Below are 13,666 nucleotides of genomic sequence, written 5' to 3'. Positions count from 1 at the left end.
ATAATGATTTCAAAGGGTTACCTAGTGAAGCTAATACTATTATGCACGGACAAAAGACAAATTCCTAATCTAAGGATAAAACCACTATAAGAATGGAAACTTCGCACATAATGGATGATATAATAGCAGGATAAATGGACATAGTGGTGTATAATGCTCAAGAAAATACATTCATATGAAGAAGTTGAGTGGAGAGACCAAAATCAAATTCAGAGGTAAGTTGAAGAAGTAGCACTGAGGAGGTTACTAGTAATGGAAGAACACTTGAGGAAGACAAGTATTATTTTCTTAAGGTATTAGATAGTGGTATTAGCTCCTTGATGAGCTCAACCTGTCAAAGTTGAGAGATGAAACATACGAGGGTCTGAATTAGGCATATTGCTAACTCAAATATTAGGTAATACAATCAGAGGGAGAAAGACCGATTTGAAGTTTTGACTAAATTAAATTGTGCTGGAGAAGTCTTTGATTAGGGTGATTTCATGATGTTAGTGAGTCTAGTTAATGTTGAAATTAAATACACCCAAACCTTGATATACAGATTGAGGTGTTTCATGTTTCCGGTGAAGGTTCTATAATATGGATCACAAAATGTTTTTCCAAAATCCTATCCCCTATCCCCTTTCCTAGTCTAGGGTTTGATATGAAGAAGATGATTCGATCCCCTTTCCCTTTTTGTAAGTTGTCTTTTTTTTGTTTCCTATTTTTATGTAGGGGAGATTTCAGTTCTTGGACCGGGTTCCTTTTTGGGCCTAGTCTTGGTGTAAAATTTGTCCCTATTTCAATTAAAAGTAATTGCCCATCCATTTATTTTTTTTAAAAAAAAAATTGGGCAATATAATATCCCTATTTTAAGACGAATCACAGTGATGTGATATTGTAAACAGGCGGGTCATTACAGAGTTAAACTTGACCTAGAAGTACATGAAATAATTAATTCTGTAGGCACTATTTAATTAAAGTTGTTCGAGACAAAACTTATTTCTAATTAAAGTTTAGCCTAGTCAATATTTTTCTACAAATTTTCTATAGAAAACATGTACCCAATAATCTATTTTAATTTGTATTGCGGTCACATCCCAAGAATTCCCCCCTCTTACTTGATTTTTTTATTATTTTTACTATTCATAGTATACATTGAAAAACTCCCATTGATATTTGACACGTTTGTGTCACCCCCTTTTCCTTATAAAGTTTATATACATAAATTCTTTAGCTACGAGTAATTATAATGAAATTCTAATTAGCTACAAATTTTCACTACCACTCCCTTGTACACGACCCTAACTCTCGGTTGGGTTAATATATCATCGACGATAGTAGACACTCAAACCATAGTTAGTATCGTTGGTCATGATAAGCATCAGCCACCAACCACGAAAGCCAACCAGGTCCAGTATATTGATCTACGGTCCATGGAAGGTTAACCATAGGTGGACTGTTTGTTGACATCTTTTTAGTTAGCTTAGGAGATTAAGTATGCACTTATTTTAGGGATTAGCATGGATGATCAGTTAGTTAATTAACCTACTTTAAGTGTTGAATAGACCTCCCTAAACTAAGCCTTCAACACCTTGCAGAACAACCCCCAAAAAAATCCTCCAAATCAGTCCCTTTTTGACCTACAAATGGCATGTTACGGACAATAGGTTATGTGACGCCCCATAGGTCAATAAAAGAAGAAGAAGTAACCTATTATTCTTCAATGACATTTTACCATCAAAATGGAATGTTTTAAAAAGGTTAACAATGGGTTAGTTGGGGCAACATACATTTCTATTTTTTGATTAATCATGTTGAGAAAACCTTGTCAATATTTGGGTAAATGTTGATCTTAACTTTATTAGGATAAATAGATTAAATTTTTATGAAATATTTTGGAGATGATGTAGCCCTTTCTTTAGATTTTTTTTCAACTCTTCTGTGGGGATTTGCTCTAGACTCTCTTGCTCCTCTTTCTGCATATCATTTTTTAGTTCTTCAATGAACCTCTCTTCCTCAATGATGTCTTTTTCTTCTTCATAAGTGTTTGTCCCATAATTAAGCTTCACATTAACGGCTTCTATCTTCCCACTTTGATTCACAATTGACATATATTTGTCATTATCATCCCTCAAACTTGTTGCACAATGATCTTCACTTCTTTCGATAGCTTGGGTTCTAACTATGTTGAAAGTTTGATCATTTGACCTTCATGTTTCTTGATTTCATCTCCGTGAGGATTTACCTTATTATTCAATTATTAGGAATAACATTTTATATCCTTAAGAATATCATCAGATCATTCAACCTTATCTAGGATACGCGACAATAGTACATCCATTTTCACGCTTCCTAAACTACCCTTAGATCTTTTGTAATTGCTTGATTGCATGTTGTACTTTTCACGAATATCTTCTCTCTTCCAAGGGTCATTTTTTCAGTCCAATCATGATTGTATAATGTCCAGTCTTATTCATTATATAAGTTCCAACCTTGATTCCTGCCCGACTTTAAATAACTTGGGTGATAACCCTCCTCAAGTCTAAACACTCTTTTTACATCTTTGTGCTCACCAACTCTTTCTAGCACTTGTTTTCTCAACAACTACATTTGGTACATCATCTTCCTAATATTCTCATCCCGCACTTTCTAATTGTCGAGTTTCTCCATTGTCATCCTAAAATATAGGGAGTCCCATGGTCCTCTTGAGTATACCATGCCCGATTTCTCTTTTTTAATTCATCAAGAAGGGTCGAGGCTACCTCAAATGGTCTTAACATGATCCCTCATCGGGATATCTTGTCAGCTACTCCTTCGTTCACTGACTCTAAGCTATGGTAAAAATATAAAAGTACACATTACCCCGAAGCACACGAGTAGGACACTATAGTAGCACCTATTGGAATCTCAACCATAATGAATTGGTTCGCCTTCTACTCGCTTGATTTTTTGTATGTTGTCACACAATTTCACCATTTATTAGAGAGAAAGTAATATCATGTAGAATGAATTGCTATGTTCTTATCAAGATGAAATGAAGTTCCTTTGTAGATCCGCTAACCACTTGATTGCTTCCCTCATAAAGGAGAAAGGGAACAACAGAGACGAATTGATTCTTTAAAAATATTCTTCAGCAAAAATGGGATACATATATCCAGAAAGTTCAAAATATGTTAATGAGGGTTCTCATGATCCATCCCTCCAAATATACACTTAGCTTGCAACAATTAAAGCATCGTGTTTGTCACATGGAATGCAGCATGACCCAAAACCCGAGATAAGCGAATAGCACCTACACTCCCCAATAGATCTTCATTGGCATGATTGAAGTCAAAAACTTCGCTTGGTGACCATGTTTTTTCACGGTGCTTCCATTTACACTTATCTTGCCAACTGATCACAAATATCTGAAAACACAAAATGATTTGATTCAACTACAACACAAAAAAATCACAATTTAAACTTTTGTAGTAGAATTCTAAACTCTATTCCCCAGCAGTGCGCCACTTTGATAAACGCTTAACTACACCTCATCTGATATTAGGTGTAGGAGATCTAAATCTAGTATAAAACTCAATAACTAATTTGGGTCAAATCTACAGGGAGAGCTACAAGTTTGAATTCATTTATGAAGTTATAGATGTGGTCTAATCACTTATAAGAACAGAAATTATAATTCAATTAAGTATGTAAAAAGGGTGACAAGAATGTCAGATTGGTGAATTTCCATTTGAGTTAACAACTAAATTACTTGTGAAAATAGGGGAGTAATGAAGAGATTGAGGAGAGCTTGAGGATGTGATAGATTGATTGTAAATTTCACTGAAAGGGTGGTTAACAATTATTAAAATTTGTTAAGTCTTAGTTGGTAGGCTAGACTTTAGATGCAATTGTTTTATGTCAAACAACTATTACAAGTTAATAAAGTACTCTCGAACCTCGAAAAGCTTAAAACTATAAGAAATCCAAATCCTAACTTTATCTACTCTCTCTATCAGGCAGGTAGAATAGAGTTTAGAATTCACTTTTTTGAGTTGAACTCAAAATAACCCAATCACTGAAAACACTGATCTATAAACTTGACAAGACATTACACCTCTTTCTCATGAAAGCATAAAATACTAAATTAGATTTGCAATCATCACTACAATTCACAAATTGAACCTCGGCTATAGATCAGACCCACTTAGAAATAGTAATAAATCAACAATTCCTAATCTCCATAAGCTAATTAGACAACCAATCACGTAAGCACACACCCAAGAATGGGGGTTCTAGAAACACATCTTAAAAAGTAAAAAATAATACACATTACATTTCTCCATAGCTGGGTCTCTAATGGTTACCATTTTCAATGTAGCTTCTTTCGAAAACCCACTTTATAAAGTACTTGAAAATGCTTTAATACTAAGCAAGAATGATACTTTCGTTACTATGAGTCCACAAATGATCAGATCTTTTGATCTTTTCTAAAAAAGTGCATTTATACTTTCTCAGAACATGGCCTATGGGTTGTTCGGCGGCATAAATTAAGTCTCACAGAACAAGTTAGTGACACGACAAACACTTTTTCTCATCGCCTTTTGATCTTGCATTAACACCATTTAACTAGTGTGAACTCGGGCTATCGAGGTTGAGATCCCCGAGCTAATCAGTGAAGAACCATTTGTTCTTGACAATCATTGTTTTGCTTGTTTCTTCACGAACCATTTTATATTATTAGGCGATTTAAGCCTCTTCTGCAAAACCATTCGGCGGGTTGCTAAAATGCATATTACCTCGCCCAATTTCTCTTTTTCAATAGTTGTACTCTGTAACTTTAGGCAAGCAGTTGGATTACATGGCGAGTCGCGGAGTGTCTTCGACAGTTTCAGCTTTACTTTTCGACTTTCTTGTATTCATTAATCTCCTTGTTGTGCACTTTTGCCTTCTGATGTGAACATTAGAATTTAAACATCAATTTAGGGAGCAACATAGTCATCAACACAATAAAACTGTGAATTGTTGACACCCAATTTTGACCCTCCCCAAAAGGAATTCATTCACGAGTTTCTCGAATTTCAAACAAGTTTGAAATAGTTGACTTTTTAAAATTCTAAATGTTTTTCAAGTCATTTTAAATTAACTTTAACCGATTTTCATAATTTTTAAGCGATATAAATTTTATGTGCTTTTGTATAATTAGTTCATTTTATGAAATACTCAAAATCATCTCAAGAAAGATTTTAGTTTTGCTTAACGCCTTATCGAATTAGTTTTAGTAGTTTGTAGTTTGGATCCTTAACTTATAGTTAAATTTGTTTGTTTGTCTTGTCATAGTTTAAGTAATATATTTGTTTTACATAATATTTATATGTGATTATTTTATTTTATGAATATTTGAACATCGTTTCAAGAGGATTTTGAACCTTACTTAATATTTTATTAAACTAATTTTGTTCAAATTGTTAGTTTACATTTTTTGAGTCATTAGTTATAATTAAGATAACTATTTCTCTTGTTAAAATTAAGAAGCTCGTTAATTAATTCATGTCGATTCATTTCATCTATATTTTAGCCAAATTTGCATAGCAACTCGATTTTGTCAATTTCTTGAAATTTGTTTAGGCCTAAATTTACCATCTATTTGACCTAAACCTTGGTGATATTATTTTTTCATTACCAGCAGCCCATTTTCAGCCGACCCTTGCCCAAATTTCTGAAAAATAAAACACATTCGTAATTCCAGCATTCTCTAGTAAGCCCAACCCTTTCTTTCCCAAACCCGACCCAAATCCTTTTATCCCCATCACCAGAGTAACGAAGAAACCCAGCACTCAAAGCAACGCGATGCCAGCGCGTGAGCAACGATCCAAACGGCAAGTTCAATGCCTGTACCTTTCTTTTTATGCCTTGTGCACTCACAGTCGCATCTTCGTCCAGTCGTAGCAGGTCAGAACAGCCGCTTGCGTTGATAGGTGCCACGTCGGGTACAAGGACGATTAGAATGATCCTAGCCATTTGCATCACTGTCGAACCCGGATTTTGTGGGATTTTGGATGAGTTCTCGTACAAAGGAATAGCTGCCCTGTCCTTGAGAAATTTTGAAATCTTTGAAATTGAAGTGGTTGTCCATTTTTGCCCCAATCTTCTTCAGAAAATTCTCCCGCCTTCCCCTGATTCGGAACCCTAGTTTTCCTCCTCTAAATATCCCTCTTCTTCATTTGTTTTAGGGTTGGACAATTCTAGAAGAGAAAAACAGTCAGTAAAGAAGGAAAAATATTAGCTTTTCATTAAAAGATCGTAGGCGAGAGAGTTCGTTTAAGATTCTAGCTATATTTTCAGAGTAAAATATACTAACAGGGAATTGAGTGATTGTTTGCCAAGATTATTTGAGATTCGAGATATCGGTTACGCTTCTTCCATGTTACTTGTTGTTGCTGGTGCGGTGAAATCGTTTTCCTCTTTTCGTTTTGTCTAGTTCGCTGCACCGGAAGAGGTGAGAATCTCGCCTTATTTCGTTTTTAGCGTCCCCCTTCTCTACTTTTGAGTATTCATTTTGACTTCTCAGCAGCATGTGTTTTTGTTTTGATGTTTTGGTGTAATTTTTCGAAATAATATGATGTTTCTTTCTAAATTCGTCTTATTTATTCGTTAATCGTTTCGTTTCTCATTCAGTCTCTATTAGTTGGGATAATCTTCTTGTCAAAGTTATGTCATATATACTTAAAAGTTCCATTAAGACTATTATGTTGTTCCTTAGTATATTTGAAGGCAGGATTCGGTTCCTGCGGTTTAAAGCTTAATTGCTTGGATTCTTCGTTTCGACAAAACGTCTTAGAGATGGTTTAAGCTTCTGATTTCGTTAAGTTTGTTGGTGGTCATCTGATCAGTTTTTCTCTCTTCTTTTCTTCGATTTATTTTTTTGAGATAATTGACATAGAGTTGTATATAATGTTGAGCATTGTTTATAATAAGCATGTGGTTTATTCTTTCCCCTTTTTCTTTTATGAAAAGTTGCAAATGTTAAACTTCCCCTTTCATTCTGTATCGTTCATTTTCTTTGATAAGAAATGCATATTTCGGTGATATCCATTTATGTTTTTTCTATGTACGTTTAGCCTATATCTTAATTTTTTGGCTTTTGAGTTTCCGAGTTACTCTCAGGCTTCTGTATGTTTATATTTTAGATTCAAATCACAATCGTTTCTATATAGTTTGGTATAAATTTTCCATTTTATATGAAATATTATCGCTTTAAATGATTTTTTTAAGCTCATGTTTTGTTAAGATAGCCTAGCGTTTTTCAAACTTATAGTAGCTTGACTCCAACATAAAATTCTAATTTCTTAGATTATGATTTGGTTTTGGATTTCTGGACCCACTCTAATATGCTCACTATATTCAAATATGATATTTAACCTATCTAATTGAGTTCATAATGTTATAACATGTTGGATTGAATTGGAATACAAATTGATCCTTTCTTTCTAGTTTTTATACTACTTGCTGCAAGTAGTGACGAGTTGAATAATGTTTGCTATCTCATTGGCATAATTTCTAGATCTATTGCTTCTTGTAGTTGGTTTACTCATTTTGTTTAGAATATAAATTAGTGAGATAAAATTCAAGATTGTGTGTTGTGATTTAGCCCAAGACGTCTGTCTCAATTAATTTTATAAGAGGTTAAAGGACCATGCTTTTATTGCCAGTGGTTCAATTTTTTATTTTGTCTATACTCTTCTAAAATTCAATCTTCATTGTTTCTGTGTGATAGCATAGGTTTATTATTTGTATATGGGTTATTTGTTATGACAACTGAAAGGTAATAGCCAGGTTCCTAAATAGCCAGTACTCTTTGTTATATTCCTCTGTTCAATTAATAAATGTCTTCTTATTAAATTTCTTTTGTCTTTGTCTTGTTGTGGTTATCATAGTTCTTCCATTTTTACTTGTTATTAAAATCCATCATGACATTGCCTACTAACTTAATCGTTTGAAAGTTAATTCTAGTCACATATTATATGGCAGTTCCTTACTCTTTGCTTCCTCTTCTTTTGCATGAATCTGCAGCGAGTCCCACGGGATTATTCCTAAATTTGCATCCTTTTGGGCCACAAGTCCAAATTATTTGTTATTGAGTTGGTCTATAAAATTAATAAAAATAACACCCTATACACATTTAAGGATATATATATCGAGTTATAAACATACTTTTTTAAAAATAAATTACTTATAGCAGATTATTATCGAGTTATAGCATATCAATTAAAAATATATTTAATTAAAAATAAATTATAAGTTATTATTTATATGCTAATTAATATGTTTAAATTTTTTTTTTATTTTTTACAATTAATTTTTTTAAAATAAAAAGGAAAAAAACGTTTAGGTATAAATTGGTAAGTAGCACTAATTGTGAGATTTGAATTAATTTTAATTAATAATGGATTTTAAACAAATTAGCACATATTAAGGAATTCAAAAAGTATTTGAATTATTCAGTTTCCTTAAAATGTTTAAATTAGTTTAAATCAAATTAAAACATGATTCTTTTTCCTTTTTTTTTCTTTATCACCTTTTAAAGCTTTTAATATGAATAATAAATTATTATTAATTAAATTTATTAATTAAATTTCACATTATATAGTTATCTTTTAAAAAAGAAAATCTAAATAATAAGGATTTGATTTTAATTAATTTCCTATTATACTGTTGCCCAATAACTATCCACCCCATCTCAACCAACACATACACAGACATATCCCTAATACACTCCATCTCTCCCCAACACTCGAAGATATTTTGATCTTCCTCAAATCCAGCTTCACTCATCATCTCTTTCCAACACGCAAAGATTTTTTGATCTTACCCAAATCCTGCCTCACTCATCTTCCCCATTATCCCTCTCAGATCAGTTCATCCCAAAACCCAAACATCCCTCTCAGATCAATTTCCATTATGTTCATATAGAATGTCTAGGAAAGATAGTGAAACCCCAAGTAAAAGTAAAAGATTGGTACATGAGTCTGATGACTTTCATGTTCCTTCATTCGATATATTGTCACAAACTTAAACGCAGAAATCAAAGGGAAAAGAGAAGTGCAGTTCAGTTAATTTTAAAATGAAAAAAAAACATAATCAAAGAGGCAAAGGAAAGAGGAAAGAAGAGGAAAGGAAAAGAAAATTAGAACATCGTCAGAATCCGATTCTGACTTTGCTGAGGATTAAAAAATATAAAACCAAAAAAATAAAAGGCATTAAAATTGACCGATAAACAAGAAAGTTTTCAAAAAAAAAAAAGCATCAGAGATACAAGCTACAAATAAACCCAAAAAAGTTGATAAAGTAAAAAGATTATTTCAAATTTGGATAACAATGTGTTGTGTTAGTGTATTTAATTTTTTATTTTATTTGTTAATAGTATACTACATGAAATTTGTATGGTTTATGTATGAGTTGAGTTTTTAGTATTATACATTATAATTATATATGAATATTGAATGATTTATTGTTGTATGTTTTGTATATGATATAATTTGAATATATCAGTATATGATTTGATACATAATAAATATATTAATTTTGTATGATTTTGTGTATGAAATAAGTGGTCATTATCGATACAGGATGTATGCATTATGTATTACCTTTGTATCATATATGTATGAAATAATATTCTTGTCCAGTAAAATATATGTGTATGAATGATGTATTGATGTTGTGTATCCTATAATTTTGACTTTTATAATAAGTATTGCAACTGTATATTTTATTTTTTGATTTTGATGTATGAATTGACGTATTCATACTAAATGAGACTAGTTTGTAGTTTAATAGTTATAGATTAGTTTTTTTTAAAAAAAATTGAATATGTATTAATATTGTATGAAGTGTGTATGAACTGAGGCATGTAGTTTTAATGATTTCTGTATGAATTGAATTAATGTCCATCGAATATGAATTAATATTGTATGAATTTTATATATTATTTGTACGATTTGTGTATGAGTTAATTGAATGTCAATTTAATATAGCATTGTATATATGATTTTTTCTATGGAATTTTATAGTATATAAAAGGTAATAATTTAGTTTTCAAATTTTATAGGAGAAGGTTCAAACACATTTATCTTCCTGTATCAACATGATTGTGTTCGCTGATTTGTTGACCTTCCTCAGTCAAGGTAAGTTTCAACAATTTTTACAAGAAACCCCATTTGGATTTTTTTGCGTCATACTTTCCTTCTTAAATCTGAACATGGCAGGGATGACATGTTCATTATCAATGTAAATGATTGTTGTAACCGGACTAAAATCTGGACCAATTTCTGATTTTGTTTTTGATCCATCTGTTCCAAATAGATTAATTGCAGAAAATTTCAGAAACTTTGACAAAGTCCCCAAGTAAATTTTTTACCACAAGTTTAAATTGGAAAATTTTTGGGAAGAAGATGACCGTTTATAATCAGTTCATATAATTCATACACATTTAATATATCATTCACTGTCCTACAAACTATTCCAATTAAACAAACACAATACAATTTAAATACAAAATTAATACAAAAACATGTATTCTAATTTCAATAGAAACTAGAATTTTTTTTTTTAAAAAAAAGACTTTCATAAACATATATTCTAATTTCAATAGAAACTAGAATATTTTTTTTTTAAAAAAAAGGACTTTCATAAACAATTGATACACGTTTCGTATACTTTCCATACACTAATAATACAAACTTCAGACTTCAAATACGCTATACATAACATAACTGCTTCATTCAAAAACAAATATACAAACTGTATTTCAGATAATACAGTTACCAAAAAAAATCAAACACTGTTCTACGTTTAAAAAATATCAAATTAATTAAAACCAACAATTCATAATTAAAAGAAACAAATCGTAATTAAAATCAACCTGATGAATTTTACTTTTCACCATATTTAATTAATATTTACATAATGTTCTCCATCATATCAAATAAAATTGTTTCAAACGCCAAAATTTATCAGGTTACTAAAAAAACAAACAGAAATATGCAAATATGAAAATAATCGTGAAATTTTGGGGAAAAAGACTTCTAAGTTGATGCAAATCTGAAAATAACCGTGAAAATTTGAAAAAAAAAAATGCATTGCAACGAAGATGCAAATAGGTTTCAAAATGCCAATCTGAAAATAATTTGCAAATCTGAAAATAATCGTTAAAATCTGGTAAAATTTTTTAAGGAATTAAATCAAAAAAATTATTTCATTTAAACTAACAAGAAATATTTAATGCAGTGATGTTAATCTGAAAATTTTTGATATCCCTAAAAACGTGTTAATCTAATATTAAATTTTAATTAAAATCCCTTAAAACATGCTAGTATACAGTTTCAAAATGTGTTAACTACATTTAATGTAATTAATAAAGTATTCCATTTTCCATTATTAGTTTGTACGTGTGTTTATTAGGTATATTAATTACCCATTATTAGTTTATTCCTTTTTTTTGTTAATTGTTAATAACAATTCTTTTTAATAAATTATAATTAACATTATATTTATTAATAAAATGCTATAGATTGAGATATTAAATGTTATACACTGAAATTCAAATTCTAATGCTATAACTTGAGAATATTACTATATAAAATGCTATATACCTAATCTACACATCGAAGACATAAGTTTTGAAAAAAACGTACAGGTCCCGAAACTTATGGAATGGATGTAGGGAAAAGTTGAAGATTTTTGGGTGAGAAACCCAAGTTTATTTTCTAAAATAGTGTATTTATTTCATTTTTTTGGGGCTTAAGCTCTTGTCGTCCTTTCATTTATTAATTGTTGTATGATTAGTATAGGACAGGTACAAGGAGAATGGGCCAAAGGCCCAAAATAAATGGGTCCAAATACCGATCCTGGCGGACAGAATCTTGATTTGGACCCATCGCTCTCCCTTATTTTATTGCTTTGGACCCATCTCTCTCCCTTATTTTATTGCTTATTTACTTGTTATCTAATTGCCGTTAGTCTTAAGGTTAAAAGTCCAAATCCTCGCAAGCCATTATTTCGTTGTAACAATTTAATAAATCAATCAAGTCTAAGTGGATTTAAAAGATAATAAATTTTCGGAAGATGAAAAACTCAATTGGATAAATAAAATCAACGGTTCATTTTCAAACAAACTCCAAAAAATATTTAGCTCAAAATTTAAGCTATATCATTTTAACAAAAACAAGTTAGTTTTCCAGACAATCATATTAACAGATATTTTAGGTCTCTTAAACACCTTCGTAAAATATAAATAAGAATCCCTGAACCCCTATTAAATGTTTTCAAATCAATTTTCTGTGTAAGTCTTTTTGAAAACTATGTTTTTTCTTAAGTTTTCTTAAAAAATTAACTGGCGACTCAAAAAGTCAAAAACCTATAAAATATATTCTCCGAAAATAAAACAGATTGACGACTCGAATGGGGATTTTGAAGGACTTTAACCTTAAAACAAAACTTGCATGTCTATGTGAAATAACTGTTTATTTGTTTCTTTGTCGTATTATATAAATTGCCGCATTTTCATGGCATACTTCCGCCAAACTGAAAATATTTGCATTAGGATAAAGAAAGTTACGTGGCTTACCATAACTTTTTTTAGAAATACACAAGTCTTTCTTGGAAAGTAACAAACAAATAATTGGCTTGCGATCATCTAACGTCGTTTGTTAGTTTACCCCGCTGTTTGTTCGATTTGGGTAACCATCACTTTTGAAATAAATTTTAGTCAGCCTATGATTGAGTGAAAGCAAAACCAAATCTAAGTATCAACCTAAGAATGCTTAATAACCAAGGCGTATTAACTCCATTGATTGAAATTGCCAAAATCATGTTCAAGGTCTCCGACCTCAAAACATATCATTTTACTTGACATTTGAATTATGTACATGTGGAAACCAAATGCGGGGACGGGTAAAGTTAACTGGGTTTTGTTTTCTAGGTATGAATCGCTTTCCAAGATTCAACATGGTTGTAGAAGCACCGCCTCTACTCAAAATGGTATAACGACCTTGACAGAGATCATAAAAGAACCCTCAACAAGTATGTGGGTGCCATGACTGAGTTGATCAACATGAATGGTTGGCCTGAGATAATCAAAGTCCTCGTAGGTTATTGGGACAACGAGAAAATGGTGTTCCAATTCAAAACTATGGAAATAACTTAAACAATTGAGGAACGTCGGGACAGTATCGACACGGTCGGCATAGGGTTAGAAAGAAGGGTAGAAAACAAGAAGATTATCTTGATCCATAACAAACCTTCTGTCGAAGAGATCACGGACTGGTTCGGGTTAGGAAGAGATTAGGCTTACTGGGCCGAAGAATCTAGCGTATCATTCAGGGACCTCTGTGTCATATTCGGGCAGGAGAGTTTTTATGCAAATTACAACAAAGAGTTCAGAGTAATCTATAAGGAATGGAATAAAATCTGACCTTTAACATTTTTTGTGGCGCTATTGGGAACGATGGTCTTTCCACACGGACTGAGCTTGATTATCAACACTCGAGTGATGATGTTTGCGCATACTTTGTTCGACGGGTTAATGACTCAATGATAAGTAAAGTATTATCCTGTTGCTCTGGTCATACTGTCAGACATGTATCAGGCCATAGGGAAAAGTAAAGAGGGACATCGCTACTTCCAAGGATGCAATTTGCTCCTT

At 31.6% G+C, this 13,666-nt stretch overlaps 1 long non-coding RNA gene across 2 annotated transcripts; it reads left to right on the top strand.

Annotated features, from left to right (window-relative positions):
• The first annotated feature begins 5,703 nt into the window (after positions 1–5,703).
• On the top strand, positions 5,704–11,967 carry LOC107005386. Of its 2 annotated transcripts, XR_003575782.1 has the most exons (3): positions 5,704–6,460; positions 10,073–10,148; positions 11,660–11,967. It is a non-coding gene; the product is annotated as an uncharacterized LOC107005386 (long non-coding RNA). The 2 variants fall into 2 exon arrangements; XR_001454867.2 differs by lacking the exon at positions 11,660–11,967 and having other exon boundaries at positions 5,708–6,460; positions 10,073–10,345.
• The last annotated feature ends 1,699 nt before the right edge of the window (positions 11,968–13,666 follow it).

The sequence above is a fragment of the Solanum pennellii genome, chromosome 12 (genome assembly GCF_001406875.1).
Source record: "Solanum pennellii chromosome 12, SPENNV200".
NCBI lineage: Eukaryota > Viridiplantae > Streptophyta > Magnoliopsida > Solanales > Solanaceae > Solanum > Solanum pennellii.
Note: the sequence above shows the minus strand (reverse complement) of the source record. Positions and strands in the feature narration are given on the sequence as shown.